At 43.7% G+C, this 7,585-nt stretch overlaps 1 long non-coding RNA gene across 1 annotated transcript; it reads right to left on the reverse strand.

The window, feature by feature from the left end:
- Positions 1-3,503: 3,503 nt before the first annotated feature.
- On the reverse strand, positions 3,504-4,215 carry LOC309719692. Its single transcript, XR_014280298.1, has 3 exons — positions 4,053-4,215; positions 3,834-3,978; positions 3,504-3,751 (listed from the first exon to the last, which is right to left on the reverse strand). It is a non-coding gene; the product is annotated as an uncharacterized lncRNA (long non-coding RNA).
- Between the last annotated feature and the right edge of the window lie 3,370 nt (positions 4,216-7,585).

Consider the following 7,585-nt stretch of genomic DNA (forward strand, 5'->3'; position numbering starts at 1 on the left):
ATTAGCAGTCTGGACTGCAGACTCTAACCTTCATATCTTCTTTAACTTTGCTGTCTTGTGTTTATATTTAAACAGACATTAGTGGCGGGCTTTAGCTCAGGAGGTAGAGCTGCCCATCTCAACCAGAAGGTTGGTGGTTTGATCCTTGGCTGCACCCGTCTCAAGATTCCGAACCCCAAGTTGTTTCTCAATCATTGGAGATGTGAAATAAAAAGCACCTAGTAGTAGAAAAATGCTTGTATGAATTTGGGAATGAGGCCCTTTGAGTGCTCAGAGAGAGAAGAAAAACACGATATAAGGAGCTGTAAATTTACCATGCATTTAAAAGAAAGCTCCTGTGTGTCTTCTCAAAGGGATGTGTTTGGCACCGGGGCCTGAACCAAATGTTAAACAGCATCTCAGTCCAAGTCATAGAGTAACACATAAATAATGCCTTGAGTAATCTAATAAACTACTTATCCCAGAAGTATTAAGTAACACAAAGCATTATTTTTTTTAAAGTAGCAAGTAATGTATGCATTAATGCTGGCACAAGTAAATCAGACATATCAAGACCAGCGGCTTCACAGGAAGGTAAGTAAAGAGAAAAAGAAATCCTCCACTATTTAACAAGACAAACTGGATTAAAACACAACATTTTGGGCTGCCTGTCTTTCTGATTCTGATATAAGCCGACGCCCTCATGGACCCTTCTGGACATCTTTCTGCAATTTTGGACCAATTGGCTGAAGAATTGTAAAATATTGTGACTTGTCTAGTTATCATCAAAATATTTACTGTTAGTTGATAGTGAAGAGTTGTGGAGAAGGAAAAATCCGAGAAGCTCCTTGTTAAAGTCAGATGTGATTGCATGCAAAGCAGAGCTTGTATCTGATCTCAGAGCAGTGAAATCAGAGCCAGCAGCAGATTGTCTTTCACGCTAGTCTCACATCAAGTTCACGTCAATGCGTCTGTGAAAACACGCAGAAAAAGCTGGTGGGCTGAACGTGAAAAGCTCGAGCCATTGTTAATGAGACACACAGTGAAGCCAAGTTAATCCTGCTTCCACTGATAACTGCCAATTGCTGCTACAAGATGTCGGCAATTTTAAAGGCTAGATTCAGACAGACATGAAACTTTATGAGAGAACAAAGATGAAAGAAGAAGGATTGTGCTCACTTTGATACAATTTAATTGATTTTGATTGGCCAGTTTTCAGTAAGTAACAAAAGCGGTGATGAGTAGTCAGGCTGGTAGCTCCTTAGCCTCCATGTTTACCTATACCTGTGTTAGAGTAGAATCAAGAGAGCAACCACATTATCTGTGAAGTGCTGTTTGGACTGGTGTGTTAATGCTCAAAAAAATGAAAGGAACACACTCGAAAAACCCATCAGATCTCAGTGGGAGATAAATCATGTTGGATACAAACTGCGTAATGTGTTAGGAATGAAAGGATACTGCAGTGTTTAATGGAAATGAAAATGATCAACCTACAGAGAGCTGAATTCAAAGAAAGCCCAAAAACAAAGTGAAAAAATGATACAGCAGGCTCCTCATGTGGGATGGGAACTGATAAGAATTTAGCAATTATCAATATTGCTTATCGACTCTCTTATCGATTGTCATTGGATTCTCTTTTGCACCGTTTTGAGAATAACTGCCTTTGCTAAGCAGCAATAAAGAAATTGTATTCATGCAAATTAATTGCATGCTTGGGGTCAAACATTTATGTATGTTTGTTGAGGTTTTTAACTATTACACATTACAGTTTTCTTAAAAGCAATGCAGTACATTACTTAATTATTCCCAGGAAAAAGTAATTTGCTATACTACTTGTTACATTCCTTTCATGTTACTCTGTAAAATAGCTAAAATACATGGTCTCATAATCACCATCTAACAACATAAACCTGAGGCTACAGCCCCACACACCAACACAAATCCCTAACGAGGACACTCATCTCTAAGATCTTTCTCTTAGTAGCTGACGGCCCAAAGCAAAGATGATGCTGTATTGGATTTGTCTTGTCTCCCTCCCCTCACCCCCAACCAATCACAGCAGATGGCCCCGCCCCTCCCTGAGCCTGGTTCTGCTGGAGGTTTCTTCCTGATAAAAGGGAGTTTTTCCTTCCCACTGTCGCCAAAGTGCTTCCTCTTAGGGGGTCATATGATTGAGTTTCTCTCTAAGGTCTTTGGAAGGACTACCTGTGCAACCTCTGTAGGGTCCAGGTATCATCACTGACCCTATCCAAATGCAACACTAGTGAAAAAATGAGGAGCCCAGGGTTTGTAGTGTATTGTCAACTGTTAGTTATGTAATGGCATGTCTCACGCCATATTTTCGCTGGTGTAATGCAACAAAGCATGTAATTTATTACTTTCTTCACAGAGAAAATATTTACCATAATGCAGTACTTGTTAATTTTTTAAAATGCAAAATACATTACTTTTCTAAAGCAACACCTGCAAAACTTGATTTTTTGCAGTTGATCCTCGCACATTTACGTGTACACAAGTACATGAACTAAAAGAAAAATAACAATAATATTTAAAAAGGCACCAAATGACTTTAAGAAACTGGTGAATTTGTGTTATTCAAAAGCTCTTACATATAAATATAAACACTGTACTATCTCAGGTACTCTGTGTAACATGACTTATTTTTATTTCCAGGTACAGTCACAGTTGTGCCTGCCACTGGGCATCACCCTCATCATTAAAGAAGGAACCGGCAAGATGCTGTCAGATGAATGTCTGGGGATCGAGCTCCCCTGTTTGTCTTGAGACAAACGGGAGAGCTGAGAAAGGGCTGGCCCTCATCAACTCCCCCACTCCACCAGGAGGAACACACGTTCATTAGCGCCCTTTAATGAGAAGCAGATGCAACAACGCTCCTTCTCACTGTCTCGCTCTTTCATGCAGAGCATGAGGTGAACAAACACACATCTGTTTTTAAAAAGACGCTCCAACAAATGCTATGGAGGGTCATGGAACAGAGTCATCGTGTGTTTATATTCATCCACACACACATAGTGCCATAACACAAATAGATCCTTATACATAAAAACACACCTCCATCCTCCACACACACATTGGTCCTATCATGGAAGAGATGGGTGGGGGCTTTTAACAGCTCAGACCTGTGGGCCTCATTTGTCCAATTTAGGTGAATGACTGAGATCATATATCATTGCCTTTATGTCGGACTATTTTTATCATGAAGGAAGTTAATATGGTGGAGCTGTAGGAGACAGAAAAATGCCCTGTCTGTGGATCTGAGTTGAGCTTTCACTGGTGTGAGTGGCTGAACTTCTCATGATTGACAACAAAAGTGAAAGTGAGTGTTTTACTGGAGGAAATGTACAGTGTGTCTGACAGTACTCACGGCACTTCGCTGGTTACAACCTTATTCTAACGTGGATTGCATTCAGTTTTCACCTTAAAATTGTACACATAGTACCCATGGAAAGATTACATCATTTCATTACATTCACTTCAGCAACTTTAAAATGAACCCGTTCTGCTTTTCAGTAGTCATATGTTTTTGTATTCCAGTATTTATTTTTAAATCTACTCATATAATAATTCAAGCCAATACTGTCATGCGCCGTGGTGCGCGGGCACGAAAGGATCCAGGCGCAGACTCCGAGCTAACAAAAAGACACTTTAATAAAACAACGAAAGGCGACCCGGGGAAAGTAGAGAGCAAAACAGAAACTAAAAATCCGGGGAAACAATGACACGAGGAAGCCGGGATCGGGACGGCGGGGGGCTGCAATAGAAAGGGGAGATGATTACTAGGGAGCCAGGAAGCGGGGAGAACATATCAGGACTGAGTTAGAGTAGGGCCTTACGATAGAACGGAACCGTGGGAGCTCGGGAGGGAAGTGTGGCAGTCCGTGGGGGCAGGAAGTCCGTGGAATGGCGAGTGGGCCAGGTGAGCACCGCGAGATCCAGTCGAGCCGGAGGACAGGCAGGTAGCAGACGCCGAGTAGAAACCTGGACAGAAGTAGGCAGGTTAAACACAGTTCCAAGCAGAAGAGAATGCACACTTTTCGTGGAAGTCTGGTTACCACTGTGGGGATGACTACGGACTGGCGTGGAGCATCCGTCAGCGCCGGATTAAGTGGATCTCCGTGTAATCACCGGGATGGAGAGCAGGTGTGCTGGTGATGGCCCAGCCCGGGGGTGTGGCTACCCGAGCATCACGCATTCCACAGACACAGGACCACGGACCATGACAAATACAAAGGCAATATATTAAACCTTTATGAGCTAAGAAAAAGGTTTATGCTTTTTTCATTAAAGTGATATGGTAACCGGGTAAAATTAGACTGATGTGGTTGCACACGTTAACATGGCTGAATGGATATATTACTGTTACTTTAGATTATGACATACATGTTACTAATAAATACTCAGGACCACAAACATTTTTTATAATTCTAATATTATATAGCATTTTAAGATATATTTGTATATGTATGGTAACAGGGTTGCAAATCAGAGCTAGTACTGGTGTTTTCTCAGAAGAAGATGATAGCAGTGGAATGTAATCTACTGTAAAGGTCAAGGATACATGTGGTTAGACAAATAAAGGTAGGAGGCTTGAAATGAATGTGTCTTCTTTTAGCAATATGGGTAACAGGGTTGCTTTGGTTACAGTGAAACATTCAGTCAGTGCCTGACCCAATCATGCCACTTCTTCTTTGTCATCTCATTGTTTTTTCTCTTCCTTTTCCAGGCTAAATAAGTTTGGTAACATGGTTGCACATGTTTTTGGGGACACAACTAACAATGCAATTACTGTTCTTTAAAATATATTTTTATGTTAAATTTTTTTAATAATTATAATTATTAAGGTTAGCTGTAGCTCAGGAGGTGGAGGAGGTGGTCATCGACTAATTGGAAGGTCTGTGGCTCTGTCCCAGGCTGCTCCAGTCTCCGGTCTGCATGCCTAATTATCCTCCTTGCTTGTGTAAATGGGTCAGTGAGGTACTCTACTTGAATACTCTACTTTGAGTGCTCAAGTAGAGTAGAAAAGCTCTATTAAAGAACCAGTCCATTTACCATTTATCGAGACCATCATGGAAGAAAACGAATGGATGGATGGACATGCAATGTGGCTATCGAAAAAAAGAAAAAATATATTTTTGGAACTTCTGAAGAGCTAAATAATATTTCGGGAGCAGTCCTTATTTCTGGTATTGTTACTCTCATTCCATTAATTTGTTGCAATGACGAAAAATAATCACGTTTTTCTTTTCTTTTTGTTTTTCTTTTCTTTTCAGGTAACAACATTTGTAAACCCAAGTAATATTATGTCTTTAAATATTACCTAGCTAACAGAATTATTAATGAATTAAACAAATAAAACTGTGACACATTTATCACACTGCCACATTGGATGTATGCTCAGTGTGGTGTTGCAAAGACCCCTGAACCAAGACAGCTAAGAAGGTCAACTAATATGTTGACCGAAGCACAATCAATAACACCACTGAAGGAAATCTATTTAAATGATTGTGTAACACTGAATGTTTTATGCTTCCTCCTCAAACTAAAACATGATAGCAAGTTTTAAAAAGCGTCTTTTCTTCTTTTCTTTACACAGTCATTCAAATATCAGGCCATGAATTTTCAGACAACAAGGACATGAAAGAAGGTGTAAGCCCACCACCTTTCAAGTTCACTGTGAATTTCATAACTTAACACCATATCATCACTTGGGGACCAGTTAGTAAGCTGACACTCACTGCTGTTTGACAATTGCCAAGTATCACATTTAAAAATGTGTTTCCTTTAATAACAAATAAGGATGATATTGTGGGGCAGAAAATTAAGCTCTGATTGGGGGAATAAGCAGACAGTAGTAAGATTAGGTTTTGTGACTTAGGCCATTGCACTGAATAATCCAACGGTCCATCCATCTTTTTCCGCTTATCCAGGACTGGGTCACGGTTGCAGCAGCCTAAGCAGAGAAGCCCAGACCTCCCTCTCCCCGGCCACCTCTAGCTTGTCCAGGGGAACTCCAAGGTGTTCCCAGGCCAGCCGAGAGATATAATCCCTCCAATGTGGGACAGTGTGTCCCAGTGGGACATGCCTGGAACACTTCGCCCAGGAGGTACCCGAGAGGCATCTTTGTCAGCTTCAGCTGGCTCCTTTCGACGTGGAGGAGCACCGGCTCTACTCTGAGGCCCTCCTGGATGGTCAAACTCCTCACCCTACGGCTAAAGAAGGGCCCAGTCACCCTTCGTGGGAAGTCCATTTCCACTGCTGAATAAATGTAATTATAATCACTTAATTAGTAAATAAATTATATATGGTGAATATAAATAGAGCAGACCGGGGTGGTGGTCCCCATCTTTAAGAAGGGGGACCGGAGGGTGTGTTCCAACTACAGGGGGATCACACTCCTCAGCCTCCCTGGGAAAGTCTATGCCAGGGTGCTGGAAAGGAGAGTTCGTCCGTTAGTCGAACCTCGGATACAGGAGGAACAATGCGGTTTTCGTCCTGGTCGCGGAACACTGGACCAGCTCTTTATCCTCTCCAGGATACTTGAGGGCGCATGGGAGTTTACCCAACCAGTCTACATGTGTTTTGTGGACTTGGAGAAGGCATTCGACCGTGTCCCTCGGGGTGTCCTGTGGGAGGTGTTGCGGGAATATGGGGTGTCTGCCCATTGCTACGGGCCATTCGATCCCTATACAACCGTTGCAAGAGCTTGGTTCGCATTGCCGGCAATAAGTCGGACTCATTCCCGGTGGGTGATGGGCTCCGCCAGGGCTGCCCTTTGTCTCCGGTTCTGTTCATAATTTTTATGGACAGGATTTCTAGGCGCAGCCAAGTGGCGGAGGGCTTTCGCTTTGGTGGCCTCAGAATCTCATCTCTGATTTTTGCAGATGATGTGGTTCTGTTGGCTTCATCGGGTGAGGGCCTTCAGCTCGCACTGGAACGGTTCGCAGCCGAGTGTGAAGCAGCGGGAATGAGGATCAGCACCTCCAAATCTGAGGCCATGGTTCTCAGCCGGAAAAGGGTGGAGTGCCCACTCCGGGTCGGGGATGAGTTCCTGCCCCAAGTGGAGGAGTTCAAGTATCTCGGGGTCTTGTTCGCGAGTGATGGGAGAAGGGAGCCAGAGATCGACAGACGTATTGGGGCTGCAGCTGCAGTAATGCGGACGCTGCACCGGTCCGTCGTGGTGAAGAGGGAGCTGAGTGTAAAAGCGAAGCTCTCAATTTACCGGTCGATCTACGTCCCTACCCTCACCTATGGCCACGAGCTGTGGGTAGTGACCGAAAGAACGAGATCGCGGATACAAGCGGCAGAAATGAGCTTCCTCCGAAGGGTGGCTGGCCTCTCCCTTAGAGATAGGGTGAGAAGTTCGGCCATCCGGGAGGGGCTCAGAGTAGAGCCGCTGCTGCTCCACATCGAAAGGAGCCAGCTGAGGTGGTTCGGGCATCTGACAAGGATGCCTCCTGGGTGAGGTGTTCCAGGCATGTCCCACCGGGAGGAGGCCCCGGGGCAGACCCAGGACACGCTGGAGAGATTATATCTCTCGGCTGGCCTGGGAACGCCTTGGTGTTCCCCCGGATAAGCTGGAGGAGGT

The sequence above is a fragment of the Aulonocara stuartgranti genome (genome assembly GCF_965226115.1).
Source record: "Aulonocara stuartgranti genome assembly, chromosome: 12".
NCBI lineage: Eukaryota > Metazoa > Chordata > Actinopteri > Cichliformes > Cichlidae > Aulonocara > Aulonocara stuartgranti.